This window comes from Vitis vinifera, chromosome 16 (genome assembly GCF_030704535.1).
Source record: "Vitis vinifera cultivar Pinot Noir 40024 chromosome 16, ASM3070453v1".
Lineage (NCBI taxonomy): Eukaryota > Viridiplantae > Streptophyta > Magnoliopsida > Vitales > Vitaceae > Vitis > Vitis vinifera.
The window spans coordinates 1,582,705-1,588,774 of record NC_081820.1 but is presented as its reverse complement, the minus strand read 5'-3'; positions in this window follow the sequence as shown (position 1 = coordinate 1,588,774).

Below are 6,070 nucleotides of genomic sequence, written 5' to 3'. Positions count from 1 at the left end.
AGAAATCACCAAATTATGGATGATGAGACAAGTCGAAAGTATATATAGTACATGTCTTTGAGTGTCATATATCATATACGTTTATGTTTGCAGCTAAATTAAGCATCATCTTCTCCATGCACCTTACTGTAAACCTATGTGTCTTGTATTATGCTGAGGGTTTCGTAGGTTGATTTCTGAGTATTGAGCACTGTTTTCATATGACAATAATAAATCCTCTCATCCTCTACTGCATCAACTCCATACTCCAATCTTCTTACTCTAACAATGTACTCCCATTGAGAAAATCTCTCTAAGTTTGATCACAAATTAAGTTAAAATCAACTGATTGACACATCTATAATCCTATCTTCCCCCAATCCTTTGTAATAAATTCTAGGGCAGACTATTTCAGCTGCCTTAGACGACAATAATATAATTCCAGAGGGAGATTGTTTTGATTGACATTTGACCTCACTTTTATCTTCTTCCTAATCTTTAGAGCAATTCTAAGTGATTAAACTATGTCCATTGGTATCAGTTTAATTATTTCCTCAATGTGACATGAGAACAAATCCTTTATTAAAAATTCCCTCTTGTGGAGGTCCGCCAAAGATTTTATTTCAAACGTCTATAGCTGCATGTTCAAAACCATGTCGGTTGGCGTCAGTTTATCTCCTCAATCTGACCTAAACTCATGCTCTTAGAACAAAGAACTCTTGGCGGATCCCATTGTCTCCAATGAGAAAAGTTCAAACTCAAACTGAAATAAAGGCATGTCTCCTCAATGAGATGCTGCTTGATCAGTTTATCTCCTCAAACTGATCAACTCAAGGCCACTCTCTTCTATAAATTTCCCTCCGCACATGACCACCGTGAAGCTCAGCCAAGCATTGGATATCAATCACATTGTTTCTTCAAGGTCTCTATCTTGGTCGATATGGCAATTCTGGCAGGGCTGGAAAGGAGTGGTAGGACTTGTAGGGATTAACAACAACTATGCAGCCGATCTTGGCTCTTTGTTTGGGAATAATCCAAAGGCAGGTTCGACATGGTTTCAGAGTCATCGGAGCGCTCTATGACTAATCAAGTAGAAAAAGTGGTCACCCCACCAGATGAAGAGATCTCCCCTTTGGAAGCCTGGCTAGAAGAATTTCTCTCTGGGGAGACTGGTGAGACTGGTGAGACTGGTGACTCTTTTTGCGGAGACACTGCACTCGTGTAGTTCTCGTGCGTGCATACCTCCATTATGTAGTGTTTCGGGAGTGCTTTTTGCATTATGTTGTGGGGATAGATAGATTCATTTCTATATAAAATAATGGTTCATTTTTGGGTTGGTTAAAGTGAGTTGTTTAGGTTCTGAAATTCCATCTCTAGTTGGGGGTCTTGGTTCCAAGGTTCTAAAATGTGGTGCGGGTTCATCTCTCGATCTCTTATCTATGGCGGGAGGCTTATTTCGTATCAAGAGTGTGTTGAGGAGGTCATGAAAGATTAAATTCATATTTAAATTTATTATTAGTATTGATTAAGGTGATTTTTAAAATAAAAAAGTGAAAAATAGTTCATATTTTTATAAATAGTATAGGTATAAGTTTATTTAAATAAATATAAGGAAAAGTGACAAAAATTTAATTTTTATTATAAATTCCAAAACTAGTCCACAGACCTTGGATTCAATATTGCTTTGAAATTATAGAAATCTGGTCGGATCCTACATGCTCGCCCACCTTTTTTTAACGGGATACTTACTAAAACTCTTAAAGACCCTTCTTCTATCCTCATCCAAAACTCTTAAACTCTTAATTTTTATTATTCACTCTTTGATGGAGCATGTCTTATGGTCTACTGGTGGACCTACATTGTAATTAATCAAAGCAAATTAGAGGTCTATAGCGGTAGAATTATGGTTGAAATAAGCAACTTTGTGTTAAAGATAATCTTGATGATCTTAATAAAAAGTATTATAAATTTGAGGAATATTGACGTTAGAATCTATTGGGCTCCCTCGTATGTGAGGGAGTGGGCCCCATATGCTTGGGGACCAAGTCAGTTGCATTAAAAAAAGAAAAAGAAAAAAATGAAGGAAATCGGGAAAAATAGAGAGAAGAGAAGAGAGAAAAAATTGCATCTAATTGCCCAAATTTCATCAATGAGCCAATCCTGTTTCATCTGTGGTCCGATTGAGTTGAAATTAAGAGGAGAGATTTGAAACTCAAGTAGCTACAATCGAAACAGTGGAGATCATATTTTGAGCTTGGGAACTGATGTTACTGCCCGTCAACAGTAACGATGCTTTTGGTATACTTTCTCTAATTTTCTTTGCTTTTGCCAATAGAGATTGTATAATCCAAGGCTACATGTGCTCTCGATGTATTTGGCAGCCTCTAGATATTATTGTAGAAAAGATAGGTGTAACCCATTATTGTTGATATGGAAGTTTGAACTATACTAGGTCCCATGGTTTTTCCCTTTACATTGGGGGTTTTTCACGTAAAAATTATGGTGTCTAATTTATTTTCTATTGCATGAGTTTATTTATTTATTATTGCTAGTTGATATTGCCTATTTAGTTTTGCATAAGGAAATAGTAGAAAAATTTTGGTGTTTGTTAGAATATTGTGAATTCACTCTAACAAGTGGTATTAGAGCCAGGTTGATTATCAATTGGATCTCTTGTGTGAATTAAATGGAGGAGGTAGGTAGTGGAATGATTAAACTCACAAGTTCCAATTATTCAGTTTGGAATACTAGGATGGAGGATATTCTATATTGCAAAGAGTTGTTTGAGCCCATTGAACGTAAGGATTATAAGCCAGTTACTACAACTGAGGATGAGTGGAAGAAATTAAATAGGAAAACCATTGGACATATTAGGCAATGGGTTGATCAGAGTGTCTTCCATCATGTAGCTAAGGAAGTTGATACATATAGCCTTTGGTAGAAATTAGAGTCTTTATGAGAGAAAGACTGCATAGGACAAGATAAGAAGGGTTGTGAATTTAAAGTACAAGGATGGTAATAGTGTTGCAGAGCATCTCAGTAATTTCCAGGGACTGTTGAATGAGTTGTCTACCATGAAGCTTGAGCTAGAGAAAGCATTGAAGAATAAATGGGTACTAAAGACGAAGCCTGAACCAAATAGATCACAACCAAGGTACAAGACAAGATTGGTTGTGAAGGGTTTTAGTCAGAAGAAAGGCATTGACTTTGAAGAGATTTTCTCACCTGTGGTTAAGATGTCTTCGATCCAAGTTGTGTTAGGCTTGGCTTCCAGTATGAATCTAGAGATTGAACAGCTTGATGTGAAGATTGTTTTCCTCCATGGTGACTTAGAGGAGGAAATATATATGGAGCAACCAGAAGGGTTTACAATCAAAGGTAATGAACACTTAGTGTGTTGACTGAAGAAGAGCTTGTATGGTCTCAAGCAGGCACCGAGACAGTGGTACAAGAAGTTTGATTCCTTCATGGTTGAGCATGGGTATGATAGAACTACTTTTGACCATTGTGTGTTTGTGAAGAAATTCTCTGATGGAAAATTTATAATTCTCTTGCTGTATGTGGATGACATGTGATTGTTAGCCGTGATACTGGTAAAATTAATAAGTTGAAAAATGAGTTAAGCAAGTCCTTTGAAATGAAGGACTTGGGGTCTGCAAGTCAGATTCTTGGTATAAGGATTTCTCGAGATAGGACGAATGGAAAATTGTGGCTATCTTAAGAAAGCTATATTGAGAAGGTTTTAAACAAGTTCAACATGGGCAAGGCAAAACCAGTGAGTTCTCCACTTGGAAGTCATCTAAAGCCAAGTTCCAAACAAAGTCCTTCAAGTGAGAAAGAAAAAAAGAAATGCGAAAGGTGCCCTATGCATCAGCTGTGGGTAGCTTGATGTATGTTATGGTGTGCACAAGGCCTAATATTTTTCATGCTGTTGGAGTTGTCAGCAAGTTCCTTTCTAATCTTGGCAAAGAACATTGGGTTATAGTGAAATGGATTCTCATGTATCTAAGGGGTACTTATAAAAGATGTTTATGTTTTGGGACTGACAAACTTGTGCTTTTAGGATGCACAGATGCAGATATAGCTAAGGATGTTGATTCAAGAAAGTCTACTTCTGGTTATTTGATCACTTTTTTAAGGGAAGCAGTGTCATGGCAATCAAGGTTGCAGAAATGTGTTGCTTTGTTAACCACGGAGGTTAAGTATATTGCTATCATTGAAGCTAGCAAGGAGTTATTGTGGATGAAGAAGTTCCTACAAGAATTGGGTCTACAACAAAAAAGGTATCTACTTTACTGTGATAGTCAAAGTGCTATTCATGATCATCTCAGTAAGAATCCAACTTTTCACTCTAGATCCAAGCATATTAATGTGAGATATCATTGGATTTGTGATGCACTAGAGATCAAATTGTTTTGCCTTGAGAAAATCTATATTGATGAAAATGGATCAGATATGATGACAAAACCAATACCTATAGAGAAGCTACAATTTTGTAGAAAGCAAGTAAGCTTGGTAGAGCCCCTCACATAGTCGGGAGGGGAAGATTTGTTGGGTTCCCTCTTATGTGAGGGAGTGGGCCCCATATGCTTGGGGACCAATTTAATTGCATTAAAAAAAAAACACATCTAATTGCGCAAATTTCATCAACGAGCTGATCCTGCTTCATTTGTGGTCCAATCGAGTTGAAATTTAAAGGAAAGATTTGAAACTCAAGTAGCTACAATCTGAACGGTAGAGATCAGATTTTGAGGTCGAGAACTAATGTTACTACCCATGAACAGTAACGACGTTTTTGGTATACTTTCTCCAATTTTCTTTGTTTTTGCCAACAGAGATTGTATAATCCAAGGCTATATGTGCTCTTGATGTATTTGGCAGTCTTTAGAGATTATTCTAGAAAAAGCAAGTGTATCCCATTATTATTGATAGTGGAAGTTTGAACTGGACTAGGTCTCATGGTTTTTCCCTTTGCATTGGGGGGTTTTTCACGTAAAAATTCCAGTGGTTGATTTATTTTTCTATTGCATGAGCTTATTTATTTATTATTGCTAGTTGATATTGCCTATTTAGTTTTGCATAAAGATAGTGTAGAAAAATTCCGGTATTTGTTGAAATATTGTGAATTCACTTTAACATAATCAATAATGAAAATCAAGTCATAATATCAATGTATTTTTTGTTATCAAATTTTAATATGCACTTTGTGAATATCATGATGTATGTCAAAAATAATCTCTTCATAGAAAATGTTAAAACAAACTTCAACTCAACAGGTTGAAAAAAAAGTTTCTAATCATAAAAAGGAAAAATCAAGTGAAAGTTTGGTAGTTAGAATGAAAATAGAAAAGTAAAATAACAAAGGAAACCAGAGGTGTTTCAATTGTAGCAAAGAAGGAAACTATATAAGAAATTCTTCAATTTAAAGGAAGTTTTTCTTCATTTTAACCCTTAAATGTAAGTTTTAGACGGAACTAAATAAATTGTTATTTTTTTTAATTCTCGTTCTCTTCTTCTCTTCTCTCGATTATTATTCTTAATTTGTTGTATTTTTTCGCAACACACATAATGACTTACTCTATTGGTTCAAAATGTAAATGAAAAATATTTTTTGTCATTTGCAAATTTCTAAAGACTTTTTACAAGAAATTGGAACAAGAACTATTATCATTCACACTCAAATAATATTAATATTATGGTCCATTATGATTTGATTAAGTTGATGTTATATGACTTTTGGGTGCTTGTAGTATTAATCATGTAAAAGCAGTTTGTTTGGTAACTATTTTAAAAATATTTTTCAATTTTTCAAGGAAAAACGGAAAACATGTTTAATAATTAGAAAAAAAAATTATTCTTATAAACAAGAAATAAAGTGTTTTTAGAAGAAAAAAAAATTAGTTGTTTTAATATTAATTGAACAATTAATATTATTGGATGATTATATTATTATATAATAGTTCCACATCATAAATAACGTTATGAAAATAGTAAAAAGGCAATGTTCCAAGTCATACCCTCAAGCCAATGCACCCAAAGCAAATATATATATATAGAAGCACTTCAAACAACAAAAGTTACCAGTTTTAAC